General features: G+C 46.6%; 2 pseudogenes; both read left to right on the plus strand.

The window, feature by feature from the left end:
* Window positions 1–1,869: 1,869 nt before the first annotated feature.
* LOC147665789 (18S ribosomal RNA) lies at window positions 1,870–3,673 on the plus strand (annotated as a pseudogene).
* A 936-nt stretch (window positions 3,674–4,609) lies between these two features.
* On the plus strand, window positions 4,610–4,755 carry LOC147665790 (5.8S ribosomal RNA; annotated as a pseudogene).
* Window positions 4,756–23,023: the final 18,268 nt, after the last annotated feature.

The following is a 23,023-nucleotide window of genomic DNA, read 5'->3' on the forward strand; positions in this document are numbered from 1 at the left end:
CCTGTGGGCCCCGGGGAGGGTGGCCTCCCCACCATGGGCTCAGTCCTAGGTCCTGCCACGTGGCAGGGTACCCGGGATGGTGTCTGGCAGGTCCAGGGAGGCTTCCTCTGCGCCTCTGGGCCTGCGAGCCCCGGCTGGGTCCAGGGGCCCAGTCGGGCCCCGGGTCTGGTGCTTTGGCCCTGGGCCTAGTCCCACGGGCTGCTGCTCCACTAAGGGCCCAGGACATGGGTCCGTCTGTCCTGTGCAGGCCTCCCTTGCTTGTCAAGGTGTCTGCCAGCCCTGGGTCGATGGGCCTGTTGGTCCCCCTTTCAGCCTTCATGGCTGGGACACAGCTGGGGCCCTGGGTCTCCTGTCCCCATGCCCCAGCACCCAATCACTCTTTCGTTGGGGCGCAGGGTGACCAGATGGCTTCCCTTTCATGCCTGGCCATCTGGTCACCCGGACCCCTCGGCCATCTGGTCACCTGGATCCCCACGGCCATCTGGGCCCCCGGATCCCCTCGGCCATCTGGTCACCCACAATGCTTTCCTATGGGCTGACCAGATGGCGGGACTTCTCTGGAAGTCCCGATGAGGTGCCATTTGCCTCCTGGATCCCAGCAAGGGCTCCAGGGGGTCGAGTACCTACGCGCCTTCGGTCCCCTCTGTCACCTCGTGTGCACAGATTACAAGAAAGGGGGGTAATTTTCCTCTGGATTACTAGGGAGAGGGTTAGTCAGACCTCCATTAGGTCCGGCGATTCTGAATCAGGGGAAGGACGCTCCTGCCTCTAATCCCCTTGCCGATGGTCCTTTTTCTCTGAGTTTGCTCAGGCATACCTTTGTGAGGTTCAGGAATGCTGAGACGGGGTAAGGCAGCCCCCGGACCCACCCCAGGGCCTGGGTACGTACCTACCTCTCAGCCCCTTCCCGATGGTCCTTTTTCTCTGAGTTCTTTCCTCAGTCAGACCTCTGTGAGAACCGGCGATGCTGAGATGGGGGTAGGTGGCACCCAGGCCCGCCCACAAGGGGCCACCAGGGGCCAGGGTAGGCACCTGTCACTCAGCCCCTTCCTGATAATCCCTTTTCTCTGAGTTTGCTCAAGCAGACCTCCATGAGGTCCGACGATGCCGAGACGGGGAAAGGCAGCACCCAGGGCCTGCCTGCCGGTGTCCCCAGGGGCCTTGGTATGCACCTGCCACTCGGGCCCCTTTCCGATGGTCCTTTTTCTCTGAGTCTGCTTGCCCCAGCAGCAGGCAGGCAGGGGATGCTAAGCCAGCATACACCCTGTGCAGGGTGGCCTGCCATGGGATGCCCCAGCTGTACTCTGATTGATTGGGCACTCTCGGTCCGTTTAGCGATGGACTGCTTGGCCAGCCTCTGCTGTTGTTTCAAGCAAAGAGCTTCCACCCCGCATGGACCGTCCGACTTGAGGGGAGGTCTGCTGCATGGTGGTAGGCCTCTCACCCTACCCAGCAGAGCGAAGGCCGAGCGGCACCGGCAGCTCGTGCCCCGAAGTGGTCTAATCCAAGCCAAAGGGGTCAGGTGGCACCAGGCCCTCGGATGCTGCCTGGCAGGCAGGTCTGTGGGCCCTGTGTGCCACGCCATCACCCCTCTCCACCCAGCATGTTTCCACAGCAGCTACAAACAGTTGCTCCAAGGAGTTCCACTGCTGCAGGCCCCTGCACCCCCGCGTCTCGCTCAGGCTGCGCCTCGGACAGCCTCTCCCTCCTGCGGGAGACGGCTGGGCCCACAGGTGCTCATGCAACTGCACCACTACACACCCCTCCATCGAGCCCTTCCCCTGGCAGTCACCCTGAGATGGAGGGTTGTGCAAAGGTTGCCGGTCGGGGAGATGGGCATGCGGCTCCCACCCCATCATCAGGTACGGCTATCTGGTTGATCCTGCCAGTAGCATATGCTTGTCTCAAAGATTAAGCCATGCACGTGTAAGTACAGACGGCCGGTAGAGTGAAACTGTGAATGGCTCATTAAATCAGTTATGGTTCCTTTGATTGCTCCATCTGTTACTTGGATAACTGTGGTAAATCTAGGGCTAATACATGCCAATGAGCACTGACCTCCCGGGATGCGTGCATTTATCAGACCAAGACCAATCCGGGGTCGCCCGGCCACTTTGGTAATAACCTCTGGCAGACCGCACGTCCCCGTGACAGCGATGATACATTCAGAAGTCTGCTCTATCAACTTTAGATGGTACTTTCTGTGCCAACCATGGTGACCACGGGTAACGGGGAATCAGGGTTCGATTCCAGAGAGGGAGCCTGAGAAACGGCTACCACATCCAAGGAAGGCAGCAGGCTCACAAAGTACCCACTCCTAACTCGGGAAGGTAGTGACGAAAAATAACAATACAGGACTCTTTCGAGGCCCTGTAATTGGAATAAGTACACTTTAACTCCTGTAACGAGGATTCATTGGAGGGCAAGTCTGGTGCCAGCAGCCACGGTAATTCCAGCTCCAATAGCATATGTTAAAGTTGCTGCAGGTAAAAAGCTTGTAATTGGATCTTAGAATCGAACTGGCAGTTGGCCGCGAGGCGAGCTACCTCCTGTCCCAGCTCCTGCCTCTCTGCGCCCTCGAGATGCTCTTGACTGAGTGTCCTACTGGTCCGAAGCATTTACTTTGAATAAATTAGAGTGTTCAAAGCAGGCTGGTCCCCTGAATACTTCAGCTAGGAATAATGGAAAAGGACTCCGGTTCTATTTTGTTGGTTTTCGGAATGGGGCCATGATTAAGAGGGGCGGCTGCGTACATTCGTTTTGTGCCGCTAGAGTTGAAATTCTTGGACCGGTGCAAGAGGAACCAAAGTGAAAGCTTTTTCCAAGAACGTTTTCATTAATCAAGAATAAAAGTCAGAGGATCGAAGGTGATTCGTCGTGGTTCCGACCATAAACGATGCCAACTAGGGATCCGGCGGCGTTATTCCCATGACCCGCCGAGCAGCTTCCGGGAAACCAAAGACTTTGGGTTCCGTGGTGAATAGGGTTGCAAAGCTGAAACTTAAAGGAATTGATGGAAGGGCACCACCAGGAGAGGAGCCTGCGGCTTAATTTGACTCAACATGGGAAACCTCCCCTGGCCCAGAAACGGAAAGGATTGACAGATTTATAGCTCTTTCTCAATTCTGTGGGTGGTGGTGCATGGCCGTTCTTAGTTGGTGGAGGGATTTGTCTGGTCAATTCCGATAACGAATGAGACACCTCCATGCTAACTAATTACGTGAGACCCAGCTGTCGGCATCCAACTTCTTAGAGGGACAAGTGGCGTTCAGCCACTCGAGATCGAGCAATAACAGGTAAGTGATGCCCTTAGATGTCCGGGGCTGCCCGCGCACTATACTGAACGGATCCGCGTGTGTCTACCCTTCGCCGACAGGTGCGGGTAACCCGCCGAACCCCGTTTGTGATAGGTATTAGGGATTGCAATTATTTCCCTTGAACGAGGAATGCCCAGTAAGTGCGGGTCATAAGCTCGCATTGATTAAGTCCCTGCCCTTTGTATACACCGTCCGTCACTACTACTGATTGGATAGTTTAGTGAGGGCCACAGATTGGCCCGCCGGGGTCGCCAATGGCCCTGTTAGGGCGCTGAGAAGACAATCAAACTTGACTACCTAGAGGAAGAAAAAGTCATAACAAGGTTCCCGTAGGTGAACCTGTGGAAGGATCATTAACGGCGGAGCGGCCCTCGACCGACTCCTGAAAGCACAGACCATAGGCACAGGGCCCGGTCCTGCCCTGGTGTGCCCCGGCCGGCGGAGCTGTCCGCGGCCACATTGGGTGCTTGGGTGAGGTCCGGCAGTTTGGAGGGCCTGTTCCCCCAGGGAGGGCCTGACTGACGTGTGAGGGACAAGGGATGGCGGCCGTCCCCTGTCCCATGTCCCTTTCTGAGACGGAACCCAAGTTCACCTGGCACGACATCCCCTCGGGTGGGTGGGAAACCGAATGGCAGTGCATTCCTGGGCTGGTACCACCCCTCCCTTGAAAGACAATGGCGCCAGCTGGGCCATCCCTTGCCTGAGTCCCGGCCCTGCCCGACCGGGTTCTGGGCCACCGGGGAGTAGCCCTCCTCACGTGGCAGTGCAGCCTGGAAGAGAAGAGGACAAGGACCTGTGAGCGGACCTTGGCTCCTCTTGGTGGGAGGTGTGTGGGATGGGGAGCCACCTAGCTCTTCCCTTCAGGCGCCTCCAACCCAGGCGAGGATGGTGTTGGGCTAATCGCCAGCCCACCGGCATGGCTCGGGCTGCCCGGCAACAGATGTCTGACGTGCAGGTGGAGTGACCCTCCCGCGTTGCCAGGTACCCAGTTTGACATGGTCCAGTGCAGGAGGGCCGAGGGATTTGAAGACTCATGCGGTCCCTCCTGCTGCAGGGCTGCCTCCTCCTGTTGCACTGAGAGCTCACTTCCTCGCCCGTGGTAGGGGGGGACTCCCGGGCCTAGCGCATGGCAATGTTTTTTTCTCCAAACAGTGCAGTCTGACTCCCAGAGGGGAAGCCTTGAACCGGTTGCCTGGGCCGTCTCGATGCGCGGGTGGCGGATGGACGGCGTTGCCTTCCTCCCGCCTCTCCTGCGCCTGCAGGTGGGAGAACGTTTTCAAAAAGTTGCCTATGGCTCTTGGCGGTGGATCACTTGGCTTGCAGGATGATGAAGAATGCAGCTAGCCGCGATAATGAGTGTGAATTGCAGGACACATTGATCATCGACACTTCGAACGCACCCTAAGGCCCCGGGTTCCTCCCGGAGCCGCAAGTTTTATCTGGTAGAGCGAATGATTAGAGGTCTTTGGGCGAAAACAATCTCAACCTATTGTGGTAAATATTTGATTTACCGTCTTAATTTCTATGCAGGTAAGTACTTAAACAAAAATAACTCAATCGGAAAGAAAGAAGCAGAGTCCGTGGTGTTAGAGTTCCTAGGGGTTTTATTCCTTAAAAAGGAATGATCATGGTACCAGATCGGATATCGGGTTCCTGCCACCATTGGGGTGCAGGAAGGGATAGAGCCATATTTTATTGACAATACATAGCTTATATACTTAAATCATATAATGAATACCAATACAGTAGGCGTAACAGCTGGGAGAAACAAGATAAGAGCACACACGTGGTAGTGATACGTAATTAGAAGGCGTGAACTAGAAACGTCATATGTAAGTGTCACGAGTAGGTGGGTACAAAGCAGAATTTGGCAATGTCAGCAGAAATCTGAGGTCTGGATGCGCGCGCAGCTGCATGACGTGTGATTGACGTGAAACTGGAGGGTGCAGGGGACTTGACATTTACACTGGCGGAAAGAGACAGAAGTCTGGCATGTCAGATCAACTTGTACCTCTATCATATCTGGTATCTGATGTTTAGGAACCATATTATCTAGAAGGAAAGGGTCTCTGGGGCAGAAGCTATTCTATACTGACTGTGAGTGCGTGTATAAGCGTCTAAGTGTCTGCATGAGATGCGAGGGGGCATGGGCCTACCATGGTAACAGAGGCTAGGAATTACTTGCACGGAGACAGTGAGGCCGGGCCCTTTGCTCTGCAGCTGGGGGGATGTTTACTTAAACTAGTAGGTAGGAATGCATTTTGGAGGGGCGGAACAGATAATTCGAAGGTTGAATTCAATCTTGGCAGGCAGCAGGCTGAGCTAAGCGCCGTTAGCCGCACAGGGAGTAAGGCAGAGGTCACGGGTACAGAGACAGCCCAGGCTGAGGCGTTCAGAGTTAGAAGGCAGAAAAAGGCTCGATGGCAGAATTCAGGGCCTACTTCGCCAGAGCTGAAAAACGTGTAAAGTACACCACAAAAAGACGTTGGCATGGCATACTTAGGAACGGAATATTCAACCCATTCAGGGTGGGTCTGAAAGAGGACATGTTAACGTTGGACGCAAATGTATTTGCGTCTTCATAGCTGGCACAGGAGGGAAGTTACATACACTTTAAGCTGGTACATGGAGACGGTGGGGTACACGTTAGGGAACATTACTTGACCATAAAATGTATATTTCCTCATTCCCTCCTTGTTCCCTACGGACCCTTCATGATATATCGATCCTCATGAATCGATCAGTCTGTTCTTGTAACATCATTTGCTCTTCTTTCTTCTTTTCGCGTTTTGAGTGAAAACTGGAATGTGCAATGCACGATGTGGCGCACAGACCACAAATCGCTGGCCCACACTGTAGGCACAGGCAGCAACTGAATACTATGACAAGGCAATGCCTAGGAAGGATAGGATCTTCCATCCCCAAGCGGTCAACGTCCAGGTGCCTGGATTCTGATGTATCAAACTTGCAATTTTATGAAGACGTGTAATAGCTTGGTATACCGTTGGCGCGTTTTCTGGAATGAAAACACAGCAACTTGACCCGATGACCTTACAAGCTCCACCTCTATCTGCCAAGATGACGTCAATAACAAGACGATTCTGAAGAACAACAACCCGCATGGCGGACTGCTCCTCTGTTAAGTTGCCTACAGCGGAGGTAGTTTCATTCACTACTGCTTCGAGTGTTCTAGTTAATCTACGTATTAGTTTACTATTTTGGACGGGGCCTGTGAAGAAAAAGAATCCTTTATTGAAATCTGTGTATTGCTCCCATGCCGTTTCAGTATAGTCGACAATTGGGAGATCTCTTCGGAGTCTATTCTTTACTAGATTTGTATTTCTGTGATAATCAGGAGGGGCTAGAAAAACAGGTGGCAGAAGGAATGCAATGTAACAGGTACCATCCCAATCTGGAGGTAAGCGTATGTATGCTGTATGGCCACAAACAAAGTAGGAATGACGAGTAGCTCTAAAGGAAGACTTGCCTTGATCACTGAATTCGACCACAGTAGTACATTTACTATGACCTAAGTGTACTGAACCCTTCTTTCTGACACATAAATCACCAGTGACTGGTAATACTGACATAGCAGGGAGAACTGGTGCAGCTTCGGATTCGACAGTAAGAATCATAAGGTTAATTGTATAATTACCTAATCCATATACTTCATTTTCTAGATCAGTTCCTATTCTAATGGGAAGTCCCTTCTTGTCAGGGTAACAGGCATTGAGCAGAACTAGGTTCAGGTTTCCCCAAATCCAATTCCCCTCGAAAACAGCAATATCAGGATCTAAAGAATTAATTAATCTAAACCATGCACCACAGGAGCCATTGTGTGTGAACGGGTACGGAAAGAGAGGCAGAACTCCCTTGTATTTCTGATAGGGAGGGAGTCGGCCACATATCCAACAGTTTGTAGCATTGTTAGTCTGATGGGAGTGATGTAACATACTAATGAATGTATTGTTGCGCAGCGCAAGTCTGTAAGATAGTTCATGAGGAGGTAATTCACTAAAAGAATGTTCGGCAGTGACATTGTAAGCAGATTGTTCACGCTTGAAGATAGGGTAGTATATGGGAAGCAATATACTGGCAACAATAATCAGAAGACTTAGAAAAAACATAATCAATAATGTCACTATACAGTGACTGCGGAGTGATTTACAATATGTACGTTTCTTGAGTTGTCTCTCTCTCTCTCTATCTCGATCTAGGGGATACATGTCAGAAACTATTTAACCGATTCACCTAGGGGAGGACTTAAACAATTAAACTGTCTGACTTGCTAGATCGAAGTTTTGTTCGATACTCCTCTTGGGGAGTTTTCTCTCTTTTTGGAACTTTGAAGTCTTTAGTATCGAGGCAGTCCTTTGAGGGGGTGGACGAGTCAGTTTCTGGCAACAGTTCATTACATTTTTTAATATGACTCGTGTGGATCCACCCCTTTCGGCCTTCCACTTTGATTGCGGTCCTCGTGGTAAGAAGGACGATCTTCGGCTCCTTCCAGCGGGGCTCCAGCGGGCTTTTCCTGTCGAAGTTGCGAATTAACACTGTATCCCCGGGACGGACATCGTGTGGCTTTACATCAGTGTTGTCGGGAAAGGCTGCAGCAACCTGTGAACGACATGATTGGAGTGCAGACATCAAGGAGGCAAGGTAATCTGTCAGCATGTTACAATCAACATCGGTTATTTTCTTAGGCATGGGCGTCCCCCACATATTCGGTGGTCGGCCAAAGACCACTTCATACGGCGATAGTCCTGATCTCGAATGGGGGACCATTCTCATATAGAACAGTGCAACGGGCAGGGCGACTATCCAGTCGACCCCTTTCTCTTTACAGATTTTAGCAAGGCGTGTTTTCAGTGTCTGGTTATGCCTTTCTACAAGGCCAGCGGCCTCGGGATGTCGGACACAATGGAATCTCCACTGATATCCTAGCAGGAGGGAAACCTGTTTCATGAGCTCGGATGAGAATGGCTGTCCGTTATCTGAGTACACGATACGAGGCAAGCCGTACCGTGGGAAGAATTCTCGAACCAGCTGCCTGGCAGTGGTCGGAGCAGTGTAATCTGGGACTGGATATGCTTCGGTCCAACGGGAAAGTGCACAAACAACTACGAGGACGTACTTGAATCCTCGACAACGGTCCATCTGGTTCTAATCCATCTGGAGGACTTCAAAAGGGTGATCGGGAGGATGGAATCCACCTTGCTCTACAGGGACGCTTTTACCTGGATTGAACTGACAACAGATCATGCAAGTACGCACTTTCTGTTTTGCTGCTGCTCGTAAGTGTTTGTTGTACCAGAGATTCTGTAAACTGTCTAACATAGCTTTTTCTCCTAGATGTGCTGGACTATGTGCTGTATTTATTATGACTTGAACCATAGAGTCGGGGAGAAACCATGTAGATTTTCCCTTCGTCATCCAACCTTGATCTGTCTGAATCCCTCCTAGTTCAGTCCATTTCTTTATTTCATCTGGAGTAGCATGTGTCTGAATATCGATTACATCTAGTGTCGGATCCCTAACTGCCATACAATGTGTCGGTACTATGATCTTTGTCACGTCAGTTGTCTGGGTGTGAGTCAATGCTGTATGTTTTGCTGTTTGGTCTGCCAGGTCGTTACCCTGGGAAACAGAATCTGTAACTTTAGTATGTGCTTTACACTTCATGATGGATATGCCTGAAGGCAGATGTATTGCTTCTAACAGTGCTTGAATGAGGGGGCCGTGTTGGATCTTGGCACCGTGAGAGGTCAAAAAACCTCGTTCTTGCCATAACACTCCGAAGTCGTGTACGACTCCGAAAGCATAACGTGAATCTGTGTATATGTTAACATTTCTGTTCTTGGCTAGTATACAGGCTCGGGTCAGAGCGATGAGCTCTGCTGCTTGAGCGGACAGTGTATCAATACGATATGTTTCTTTAACTTCAGTTTCAGTGGTCACTGCATACGCGGCCACTAGTTCTCCTGTGTTTGTTCTCATACATGAACCATCCACATAAAGTGTCAGGTCTGGATTTGTCAGTGGAACATCTGTTAAGTCTCGTCGGGGCTTTGTTACTGCATTAATGATCTCTATACAATCATGCGGGGCTGAATTAGTCATACTCGAAGGTAACAATGTTGCGGGATTCAGAATGCTGCAGCGTCTGATTTCTATGTGTGGCTGGAATAGCGTCAATTCATAGCCTGTCAGTCGTGCTATAGTCAAGTGTTGAGTCTGAGTTCTGTTTAAAAGAACCTCTACAGAATGTGGAACTTGTACTGTTAATGGATGTCCTAAAACAATCGAGTCGCTCTGTCTGATTGCTAGGGCTGTTGCTGCTACTGACTTTAAGCACGCAGGGAGTGCCTGGGCTACTGAATCCAATGTACTTGAAAAATAAGCGCAAGGCTTATGTGATCCTGCTTGATCTTGAGTGAGGACAGACAACGCTGTACCATCACGTTCTGTAACAAAAAGTGTAAAAGGTTTGCTGTAACACGGTGTCGCTAAAACTGGTGCTTGACATAAAGCTTTCTTTAATTCCTCAAAGGCCTGTGTATGTTCCTGAGTCCAAGGAAGGACAGTCGAAGTCGCTGCCTCCTGTGTTGTCAACTGAATGAGTGGTTTAGCTAGAAATGCATACTGAGGAATCCATTGTCTGCAGTACGAGGTGAGGCCTATAAAGGCCCGCACTTCCTTTTGTGTCTGGGGTTGTGGCATATTTACAATTAACTGGATACGGTCAGGAGTGAGCTGTCTCCCCACTTTGGACAGCAAGTGACCCAAGTACACAACTTGCTGAACACAGAATTGTAGCTTCGAAGGAGACACCTTGTGTCCCTTGTCGGCCAGAAAATGTAAAACTGTCAGTGATGCTTGTTCACATTCGGGTTCACTTCGTGCGGTGATCAGCAGATCATCGACATATTGCAGTAAGGCGGTGTTAACTGGCATTTGAATACAATCAAGTTGTCTTTTCAGTGCTTGACTATAGATGCTGGGGCTTTCTGTGAATCCTTGAGGTGCGCGTGAAAATTTGAAACTTCGTCCATTTAAACTGAATCCGAAGAGGTATTGGCTCTCTGGATCGATGGGCACACTGAAGAAGGCGTTCTTGAGGTCAATTACAGTAAAGAATGTTGCTTCTGAATCAATAGCAGTCAATAGGGAAGAGATGTCGGGAACGGATCACTGACATAATATAGAATGACAAAATATAGACTTACCAAAATATAGTCACCAAAATATAGAATGCCAAAATATCGAATTCCTATCTACAAACAGGTAAGTACAAAAATATTGAATCCAAAATATAGTCTGTAAAAAATATAGTCAGTCAAAATATCGATTTTTTTTAAATGTCTGAAAAGTAATTTAAAATTAATGAAATAATAAATATAATTAACTAAAACATACTTAAAAATATTCAAATAACCTTAAAATTAAGATATAATTAATTTAAGTTATTATTAAAAAATGTAAATATTTTACCGTAGGATAGCAGGAGGGTAACATTTAATATTACCACTCCAGTGAGTGCAACAGTAGGGAAAGCGTTGGATAGCGTAGGGGTAAAAAATACTATTCCGACTCCAGTGAGTGCAACAGTAGGGAAAGCTTTGGATAGCGTAAGGGTAAAAATTACTATTCCCACTCCAGAGAGTTCAACAGTAGGGAAAGCGTTGGATAGCGGGAGGGTAAAAAATACTATTCCCACTCCAGTGAGTGCAACAGTAGGGAAAGCGTTGGATAGTGTAGGGGTAAAAAATACTATTCCCACTCCAGATAGTGCAACAGTAGGGAATGCGTTGGATAGCGTAGGGGTAAAAATTAATATTCCCACTCCATAGAGTGCAACAGTAGGGAAAGCGTTGGATAGCGTAGGGGTAAAAAATACTATTCCCACTCCAGTGAGTGCAACAGTAGGGAAAGCTTTGGATAGCATAAGGGTAAAAATTACTATTCCCACTCCAGAGAGTGCAACAGTATGGAAAGCGTCAGTAGGGAAAGCGTTGGATAGCGGGACGGTAAAAATTACTATTCCAACTCCAGAGCGTGCAACAGTAGGGAATGCGTTGGATAGCGTAGGGGTAAAAATTAATATTCCCACTCCATAGAGTGCAACAGTAGGGAAAGCGTTGGATAGCGTAGGGGTAAACATTACTATTCCCATTCCAGAGAGTGCAACAGTAGGGAAAGCATTGATAGCGTAGGGGTAAAAAATACTATTCCCACACCAGTGAGTTTAACAGTAGGGAAAGTAATGATTTAATATATTATTAAAAATAAATTAAATATCAATCCAAATAAAACATTAATTGAAATTAATAACCAATCTAATATTATGTAATAATTAATTAGAAATACAACTACATATTAGTTATTATAAATTAATAACCTATTCATAATTATTTAACAACTTATTAATTTTCAATAACAAAAACTAATTAATAATACAAATTAATACCAATTAAAAATTACCAGTAAATTAATTATCAATACACAAAAAGTATTTTTAACATGTAATTAATTACAATTACATTACTTCCCCCCTATAAACCCACACCCCACTACAGAAAATACATTAATACAATTATCATAATTATCAAATATTTAATTAATACAAAATATTTACCAATTAATAAAAATTAATTGCCAATTAATAGAAATTAATTACCAATTAAAAATTAAATAACAATACATTTAAAATCAATACCAATCAATGAAAAACATTATTTACTTAATTACAATTAAATTACTTCCCACCCTATTCCCCTATAAACCTACAACCTGCTACAGAAAATAAATTTAGAAAATTAACATAATTAACAATTAATCAATTAATACAAATTAATTGGCAATTAATAAAAAATAATTACCAATTAAAAAATAACAATAAATTCAAAATGAATACCAATAAATGAATAAAAATATTTAATTAATTACAATTAAATTACTTCCCACCCTATTCCCCTATAAACCCACAACCCGCTACAGAACTGAAAAGCAAAATTTAATTAAAAATTAATAATAATTGCTAAAAATTAATATTTAATATAATTAAATTACTTCCCACCCTATTCCCCTATAAACCCACAACCCGCTACAGAATTAAATTACGCAAAAATTAAATAACATAAAATTCATTACTTAAAATACATTAAACACACATTACAAAAATTAATATACACTTTTCACACATATACTAACATACAAAACACTTTAAAAAAATGATGTTATTAAAAAATCGATATATTTAATGCCTATATTGTATACTTCGATATTTTGACTTCTATATTTTGAAAATCGATATTACTTACCTTAAATTCGATATTTTTAACCACTATATTGTGTCCATTCGATATTTTGTCCATTCTATATTTTTACTTCGATATTATGTCCATTCTATATTTTGGAATCAATATTATGACTGTTTACCGTCGGGAACCAAAGGGTACTGTGGAACGATGCATTTATTCAGTTCTCGTAAATCAATCACCAGCCGATATACTGGCGGTGCATTGGGATCAGTACGTTTAAGAATCGGAATGATAGGGGAATTACAGATATTGGAGTCGGTCTCTACGACCACTCCTTGGGCAATGAGCTCTTCAATGATTTCCAGTAAAGCCACTACAGCATCGGGTGGTAACTTGCATTGTCTGATTCGCGGTAAAACAACACCTGGCTTGAGTGTAACACGGTATGGTGTAATGTGCATGCAGCCTACATCGGTTGGGCCTTGTGCCCACAGGTGTTCTGGTACATTTTTCAATCTGACATCAAACTCTCGTAATACATAGTGACCCTTAAAGTCACGCAGGAAAAGTCTAACTCCTTCCGGAGAACAACATATCACAGCTCCTAGAGCCTTCAATGTTTTGATACCTAACAGATTTTCTGGACATGATTTCGTAAGTAACAAGTCTGTAACACGTGATAATGGACCCACAGCCAGGGGGACGGGTTTCGATACCTCATTTACAATAGGCTGTCCTGAAAAACCAAGGGAAACATTCTGTAAGCCTGAGAGGGGTGCCCCTGGGACTTCATTATGGCTGATGGTTGTACGGCTTGCCCCTGTGTCAATTAAAAACTTTCTGTCTTTTCCCAATACTTGACTGTGTACATAAGGACCCTCTTGATCTACAGGAACCTCAATAAGAGGCAAGCCAACCTCCCTCTCTAGGCTGTTTCATGTGTATCGTTGATAATCGGGATAATCAGATTGGGCATACTGGCACATCTGCCGTGAAACTTGCTGCGTCGCGGCTATGGGCTGTGGCTGTGACTGTGATACCGCTGCGTTTTGTCCTGTATGTGGTGGGGCATGCATAGGTTGTGCATTCTGTGAAGTCTGTTGCTGGCCCTGATCTTGTCTCAGCGGATGCGGTCTTTCCTTAGTTTTACCTGTTGCTATATTGTGTTTCAGGACTGGGCATTCATGTACGTAGTGACCTGGCTGCTTGCAATAATTGCATGTCCCTTTAACGGGAGCTGCTGCATTTCCTGTCTGGGCCGTACCCTTTCTCTGGCCGTCGGCTGGAACCGACTGGGCCACTAACATTTTCATTTTTGTGTCTTTCATGCGTCTCTGTTCATGATCCTGTTCTTCTCTGATTCTGTTCTGATGGTACTGTAACATCTGTAACATCTGGGATGGCGTATTTGCTTGCCATGTACTCTCAACCTTATATACACGGTTCATAACTGACGTCAAGGAATTCTCGACTAATTTCGTTACAAAAAGATGCGGGTACGACTCGCTACCTGGTTTTAGGCCACTATTAATAATGAAACATTTCTCGAATCTTGAATAGAAGTCACTAGTATCTTCATCGTGTTTCTGTTTACAGGCTGAGATTGCGTCCCAGTCGTCCTTTTTAGTGGTCAGTAATCTTGGCAGAACCTGTACTATCAAACCTGGTAATGCTTTAGCTTTCTCCCCAAGGCCTAGCCCTGGAGTACGAAGTTTTTCCTCGTCTTCTATTTCTGTCCATATAATCTTTTTGTCTCCCACCTCCCATTCTCTTTCCTTGAGTTTCTCGTAAATGCCGGTGGGCAACAATACCTTTAACAATTTCATAACATCAGTATATGTGTAATCTCCCATCAGTAACATGTCTTTAAGTTCTCTGTGAAAACCTGCAGGGTCTTTATTGTGACAGGGTACTAGTTTCTTCATCTCCAATAGTTCTAACTTGGTCAGAGGTGTGTATACATACACACGTTTCAAGGTATTATCGGCACCCATAACTGGATGTACTTCTCGTAATGGGTTCTGCCTTTCAAAACGCTCCATATGAAACATTTTTCTTTCTGGGGGCGGAGCGGAAACATATTGTGGGCCTAAGAAAGTGTTGTATCTATGCCGTTGTTCTAGAATTATTTGTATTAACTTGGTACTTAGGCCTCTCCATCTATCCATGAGTAGTGCTTCTAATGTATCGTGTAAGGGACCTGGATCAGAATGTTTATTTCTGTATAATGTGAGGAGGTGCTGAATCATATATATACCTGCTAATTTCTGCTCGTCTGGGGATAGGTTCAGAAATGTCTGCGCTACTGTGTCATCATTGTATATATTAGGATTGTCAGCCCATAGTATTGCTGACCGAGCTAGTTCTTGTTCATCCATAGAATTCAGTACATGGTACCCCATTCGTTCTCGCAGCATTTTATCAGTGTCTTGAAACAGATATTCAGGAGAATTCGGTTTTGATATGCCAGAGAGAAAAACTCTCTTGCTTTCTGGACGAATGCCTTTCCTAAGGTAAGTTCCCTTACCTACATACGCTATCGTATCGGTAGTTGTTTCTGGTTCTTCAGGTCCTTCCTCCTCCTCGGAGGAGGCATTTTCTTTTTCTTTTTCGTGTATTTCTATTACTGTTTTTCTTATTTTCTTGTACATACTAGCTATACAATTCACTTTATCATGTTTTCCTTCGGCTATATTTTGACCCCACTTGTTTAGTGCTTCCATTTCATCCTGGTCTGTCTCAGGCCTGTCTCGGTCTCTTATTAAGCAATTTATGAAAAAACGTAATATATATGCTTGAGTGTCAACTTTCTGATGTGCCAGGGCCTCCTTAATACTTTCAGGATTTTCCCCAGTCTGGACAAAATGATATATTCTATCTAGGTGATCAGTCATCCCTGAGAATAACACTAGGTAATCTGTAGCTTGTCGCAAGCGTGGTGATGCTATCAACATTCTATCGTCTTTGCCGGGTACTGGATCGTATCTGCAAACTGGAAGGGGTTCTTTGAGTATGTCGAGACGGGGTGATTGGAGTGTAGGGTGCTTCTGCATGTCCCTAAGGTGTAATCCGTGTGTTGCTGGCGGGGTCTGGAAACCCCCGGTCGCACCTCCTGAGGCGGAGGCTTGGGCATTATCCCTCTGTGGAGTCTGTATGTGTACTTGAACTTGTCTCTTAATAGGATCAGGCAAAAACGGATTTGGTATCTTAACCTTAGGTGTGGGAAGTGGTGGGGGTGGAGGGACAGGCTGTCGGACGGGGGAACTTTGTTGCGGTAATGGCGGGATATGGTCTTGAGGTGGGTTGCCATCTCCGTCACCGTCAGTAGGCGGGGCGCGTGAATTGGTGTAAGCGGGTGCTACATCATCTAGATAGGAATTCAGAAATATGTCTTTAGTAGTCCTGTGATTTACTTTAGTTGGAACCAATGGTGGCGGCAGATCTTTCGGTATTTCTGAAGTGGCTTCAGGCGAACCCTCGGCCACTAAGTACATGCCATTTACAAGATTGTTTCGTGCGCGGTCTACTTGTTCTGCTTTTACTCGGATTCCTTCATTAACTAATTCGTTTTCTCTGACTTTATCCGACGCCTCTCTAAGTCTGTCTTCTTTTCGTAGTTCTTTCTCGGCTAGTTTATGTGATTCTTTACGCCATAATTCTATGGCATCTTTCTGTGATTGTCTAGCTTTCTTTCTCCATAGTGCTTCTTCTACTTTCAGGATGCACTCAGCATCCCACGTTCCTGTAACGGGCCATCTGTGTCTTTCTTCTAGGTGCTTAGTATAATCGGCCCATAAATCTAGATACAATATGGCGTCTATGCCATGCTTATGGTACATGAAATTTCCAGGCGTGTCCCTAGGGGGGATAGGAATTTCTTCCTCTAGTATCCCTTTCCTAGTTCCTATCTGCTTTAACTTATTGAAAAACGGCATCTTGTTTACTTAATACTGTATACTCAATCCTTGCTACTTAACTCTGAACACAACTAATTACACAAAAACACAATAATGCACATTAAACAATCACTCATACCACGACATTAATCACATGAAAGACATTTTGAACATATATCTCTACCCTAGATACTGGATGTACTGCTAAACAGCACAGATACACTGTCGAAGCCAGTGCAAGAACTTGAATAACTGATATACTGCTAAACAGCACAGATACACTGTCTAAAACAGTGCAGACCGCGTTTGTGTACCCAAACCCGTCTTTACCGGATACATAATAATGCACCCGTCTAGATACGTCCCAGCAATGGTACTCACCGGGAAGCACGGAATCGGAAGGCCTCGGAAAACTCGACTGCACTGGACCGGACTGGACTCGACTCGACTCGACACGTGGATACTTCGGAAACTGGTGGGCCTCTTGACACCTCGGACCTTGCTTCTTTCGGCTAGGCTCTGGTCGGGATCCTCCGCACTCCTCACCGCCTCGTCTGGGTGCTGATCGCAGTCTCCGTCACCTCCGTGGGCCAGAGGGAGATACAGGAAATCCTGCGGGTACGCGTAGTTCCGTCTTGACTGATGGCAGGGGGCAAAGCTTGCAACGCACCAACCGGCGCGTGGGGTGGGGGAGGGGTCCCTATTCGGGCGCCAAAATAATGTGGTAAATATTTGATTTACCGTCTTAATTTCTATGCAGGTAAGTACTTAAACAAAAATAACTCAATCGGAAAGAAAGACGCAGAGTCCGTGGTGTTAGAGTTCCTAGGGGTTTTATTCCTTAAAAAGGAATGGTCATGGTACCAGATCGGATATCGGGTTCCTGCCACCATTGGGGTGCAGGAAGGGATAGAGCCATATTTTATTGACAATACATAGCTTATATACTTAAATCATATAATGAATACCAATACAGTAGGCGTAACCGCTGGGAGAAACAAGATAAGAGCACACACGTGGTAGTGATACGTAATTAGAAGGCGTGAACTAGAAACGTCATATGTAAGTGTCACGAGTAGGTGGGTACAAAGCAGAATTTGGCAATGTCAGCAGAAATCTGAGGTCTGGATGCGCGCGCAGCTGCATGACGTGTGATTGACGTGAAACTGGAGGGTGCAGGGGACTTGACATTTACACTGGCGGAAAGAGACAGAAGTCTGGCATGTCAGATCAACTCGTACCTCTATCATATCTGGTATCTGATGTTTAGGAACCATATTATCTAGAAGGAAAGGGTCTCTGGGGCAGAAGCTATTCTATACTGACTATGAGTGCGTGTATAAGCGTCTAAGTGTCTGCATGAGATGCGAGGGGGCATGGGCCTACCATGGTAACAGAGGCTAGGAATTACTTGCACGGAGACAGTGAGGCCGGGCCCTTTGCTCTGCAGCTGGGGGGATGTTTACTTAAACTAGTAGGTAGGAATGCATTTTCGAGGAGCGGAACAGATAATTCGAAGGTTGAATTCAATCTTGGCAGGCAGCAGGCTGAGCTAAGCGCCGTTAGCCGCACAGGGAGTAAGGCAGAGGTCACGGGTACAGAGACAGCCCAGGCTGAGGCGTTCAGAGTTAGAAGGCAGAAAAAGGCTCGATGGCAGAATTCAGGGCCTACTTCGCCAGAGCTGAAAAACGTGTAAAGTACACCACAAAAAGACGTTGGCATGGCATACTTAGGAACGGAATATTCAACCCATTCAGGGTGGGTCTGAAAGAGGACATGTTAACGTTGGACGCAAATGTATTTGCGTCTTCATAGCTGGCACAGGAGGGAAGTTACATACACTTTAAGCTGGTACATGGAGACGGTGGGGTACACGTTAGGGAACATTACTTGACCATAAAATTTATATTTCCTCACTATTCTCAAACTTTAAATCGGTAAGAAGCCTGGCTGCTGGCGAGGAGCCAGGCATGGAATGGGAGTGCCTAGTGGGCCACTTTTGGTAAGCAGAACTGGCGCTGCAGGATGAACCGAATGCAGGGTTAAGGCGCCCGATGCCGACGCTCATCAGACGCCAGAAAAGGTGTTGGTTGATATAGACAGCAGGACAGTGGCCATGGAAGTCGGAATCTGCTGAGAGCCTTTGGGTACTAAGTTGTGACGATTAGGAGGACCGCTGCGGTGAGCACGGAAGCCCAGGGCGAGGGCCAGGGTGGAGCCGCCTATGGTGCAGATCTCTGTGTTAGTAGCAAATATTCAAACGAGAACTTTCGAAGGCCAAAGTGGAGAAGGCACCCATGTGAACAGCAGTTGAACATGGGTCAGTTGGTCCTAAGAGATGGGCGAGCGCTGTTCCTAAGGGATGGGTGATGGCCTTCGTTGCCCTCAGCTGATCGAAAGGGAGTTGGGTTCCAGTGCGGTAACGCAAACTATCTCGGAGAAGCCGGCGGGAGCACTGGGGAGACTTTTATTTTCTTAGTGAAGGTCAGGGCCCCCTAGAAAGGGTTCGCCCCGAGAGAGGGGAACGAGCCTTGGATAGCAACGTGGTTCTAGCGGCGTCTGGTGAGCTCTCGCTGGTCCTTGGAAATCCAGGGGGATGGTGTAAATCTCCCGACGGGCCGTACCCATATCCGCAGCAGGTCTCCAAGGTGAACAGCCTCTGACATGTTGGAACAGTGTAGGTAAGGGAAGTTGAGGGATAAAACTCCAATTTCCCCTATGTTAGTAGTATGGGTCTTAGATATATATTATGTTAGCATGATGTATCTATATATCTTTAGTATACAGGTATGCACTATGCATGGGATGTAGTCTATCACTTCTTTAGTTGAGTTAGTAAAAGTATATGCTGTGTGTGGGTTCTGTTTTCATTGAGTAGGCTGAAAACTATACAGACGCCATCTTTTCTGTTTGCGTTAGGCCAAAACAGCAATCACGTGTTACCTTCCAATGGCTGTCAGGCCCTAGCTTAGTTGATTTGCTGGAGACAGCAGAATACATGCTATTCTTCTCTTCTCCTGGGACTGAAGGCCGCATCTGGCTTTGGGTGAGATAAGCGCATTCCTGAAGGCGCCGTGTCTGCACTCCCGGGTACTGAGATAAAAGGGAGTCACCCCTACTGACCTCCCCAATAATAACTAAAGCAGAGCTTTGTGCTAATCATGTGTGCTATATATGGTCCTTCCTCGAGGGCCAAGAGCCAAGTAGTGTTTTTCCATCTGCGGTGTTTCATGCGCTATGCCGAAAGTATATATCTGTAGTTTTGAATGTAAGCCAGCAGTCTTCTCCACGCACCTGGATGGGTGAGGATTAACCCTGGGCGAAGCACTACGCTACGCTCGTGGAGTTTGCGAAGTTTGCGCAACTTCGCACTGCGCGAGCTGCACGTAGCACAGTGCAAACACGCGTAGTGCAGCGTAGTGTAGTGCAGCGCTCATTTTTTGCTTGTTCGCGGTCCTGAAGGTCATGTTCGCGACCGCGAGCAAGCAAAATTACATCCTGGCGAGATTCTCAACGGGGGAGGTAAGGTTTCTCATTGTGAGTGGTTGCGCATGCTCGCGACCGCTCTCAATGAGAAACTACCAGTTTGCGTTGAGAAAGCTGCAGCTCGAGTAATAATCTACTCGAGCAGCAGAAAACTACAGCTCGCACTGTGCAAGATGCCGTTTTCAATGATTGCACAGTGCCGGATGCTTTTACGCACCGTTCAATCAATGAAAACGCATCTTGCACAGTGCGAACATGCGACTACGCAGCTCACGTAGTGCTACGTGAAGTTCGCGTAGTGCGAAGTGCACTCCGCGTAGCTTCGCGTAGTGCTACTTCGCGAACTACGCCCACCCCTAGTGAGGAAGGGAGAGGCTCCGCTATAGAGTATTCTGTATAATAAACGATTGAACTTTCTTCACTGCCAACTGACTGGTTATTGGGTAATAGGTATTGGGGCTATTGGTAAGTACAGCTCCTTATGTTATTTTCTATGGTACATCAGTAGGCGACTCTGGTGGGACTCCGTGACAGGGTCGTCCTCCCATAACCGGGTAGTAAGGACAAAGAAAGGGGAGCTCTGGTCGAGTGGGTAGACTGACCAAAATTTCTGACTTACTCCGCTCTCACTATCAGGGAGCCCCAGCTGCTAGTGACCCTTCGCAGGAGTCCTACGGGTGTAACCCAGGAGCTGACCATGTTGGTCTCTAGGAGTTGGTAATGGAGAATGCGCAATTGTACCTGCGTGCACCAGGTGAGTGAATTGTGATTGGTGTGATTTGGAAATAGGCTGGTGAGCAGCGCTTTGTAGCAGTCAACTGTATTTGATTTGGTGTTTGGCGTACCACGGAGAACTTTGGGGATCTGACGGGGCAGCATCGTGGCTGCACGGGTCGATGCAGACTTGTTTGTGAATAATAAAGATACAGATCGGACGCCTTGGTGTGACATGTATGGTGTGCACCCGGCCGTACTCCTCTCAGGAAAAGCCTGTGGTTGTACCTGGGTAGCCATCGGGACATATCTGGAGCGACGTTAAGGTAGCGGGCTTAGCCAGAAAAGTCCCGAGGGTAACCAGGAAGATTGCGGGATGGTCCTTAGGTCGGTCGGTGGTTAAAACCTGTCTGACGGTCTCTTGGTAGTCTCCGGACTGCCTGATTTTGGTATCTGTTGCTCCAAAAATCTGCATCTGATTGGTTCTCCATGAACGGGAGTCGACGGGCTCTGTTCTTTTGCATTGAAGACAACATGTCACTTTGAATTTTTCCCTTTGAACATGTTCCTGTTTGTATTGTCTTGTTTGAAATTTGATGGGTGAAAAAGGTGTGAGAATACATGAACATGGCCATGTTTAAAAGATCGTTTTTTTGAATGAAATCAGATTGTCAGTGAACAAGTATGTCGTGTTTTGGTAAATTGTGTTTTGGATGCTCTTGTTGCCGAAAGGGCGCATGATTGGATCAAAGTCAACCTGCCCCGCCAGAGGGTAGTCTGAGTTATGATATGTATGTTAAACATGGTCTTTCACCTATTTTCCTTAAAAAACTGTGGCACAAGTATACCAAAGATAATATGGAACTACAATGGCCTTTAACCGGGTCTCTTGATGAGAAAGAAATTAATTATCTGCAGGAGTGATTATTTCATAAACGTAGTCGACAAGCAATGTTTGATTCCTTGAATATGTGGCTGAAGGAAGCAAAGCGCAGGCGCATTTGGGAGGATAAGTTATGCAAAATGAAAGGAGGTCAGACGATAACACAAAAACCCATAGCATAGGATAAAGATCAGACTGAGAAAAATATTGATTGTGCAAATAGACAACATCGGTTGCAGGTGGATAAAAGGTATGTAACTAGGACCGGACCAGAGGATGAGATAGAGGATTTGTTAGATGCGCGTCCACCTCCCCCATATGCCCCACAACACATATATCCTGCAGTCCCTTTGACTCCAGCTTCGGACCCAGTGGCCTCAGCTCCTGTTGTGGCTCCTATTTCTGTCCCTCCGGGAACTTCTTCCATTTTAGCTCCCTCAGTATTGAGGTCGGCTACTCTAATACCAGAGACATTGTCCTCTCCTTCCGTAACTACAGTTCTTTTGGCTTCCCCGTCTCCCATTTGGGCTACCCAGTCTTCAAGCACAACCCCCGCCTTGCCCGATCAAACTACCTCTCGTGGTCCGGGGGTCTTGATGCCTGGCGATTGTATACTCGGTCAGCGATAGGGTTGGAAGAGAAACAGACTGTCGCTAATCAGGCGTCCCAATATATGCGGAACCCTGTATATACTATTACCGATATAGGGAGTACTCTTAGCGATAATGAGTCTGTTATGCAACAACACGCCCTGGAGCATATGGCTACACGTCTGATTTCCTTGTGGGAGCAGTGCTTTCCGGATGGAAGTAAGGTATGATATTTTGGACCGGGCTCATACATTTGAATTGGGCTTGGAAGATGTGTATAGGAATATAGAGACTATAGTGAAATATAGAGGGCTACTGCATCTGAAATGTCCTAATTTGGATTCCCAGCATCCTATGCGGGAAGTTCATCCTATTTATCATCCTGAGATACCAGAGTTAAGAGATAATCAGAATCAGGTAACTAGAGCTCGTTTGGAGGCACGGTTTCAGGAGCAATAGGTCTACACCCCTTGGGAACCCTACAGCCTACTATAAGGAACTCATAGAGGCAGCCTCTTCAGCTGTCATGTCCTTAGCTGACATTGAGTTATTTTTTGGCTTACTAGTCCCCGTTGATGTATGGCGTCAGATGCATGATCAGGATCATGTAGCGGAGTTGGGAGTGACTTGGGACCAACTTAAGGACTGGAACAAGGAGCCAAAACCTTGTGATAAACCTAGACTTCAAGTATTGGCTTTGCCAGGTTGGATTATTACTTACATGCACTCTTTATTCCGCCTCATAAGGTAGACTGGGGTAAACTGTCAGCGTGTAAACAGAAAAAGGACGGGAGTGTGTTAGATTTCTTTATTAAATTTGAAGGGGTATTTATTGACCTTAGTGGACAGGATTTGTCTGTGGAAGGCAGTGTACGAC

Source organism: Lissotriton vulgaris, unplaced genomic scaffold (assembly GCF_964263255.1).
Source record: "Lissotriton vulgaris unplaced genomic scaffold, aLisVul1.2 SCAFFOLD_7240, whole genome shotgun sequence".
NCBI classification, from domain to species: Eukaryota; Metazoa; Chordata; class Amphibia; order Caudata; family Salamandridae; genus Lissotriton; species Lissotriton vulgaris.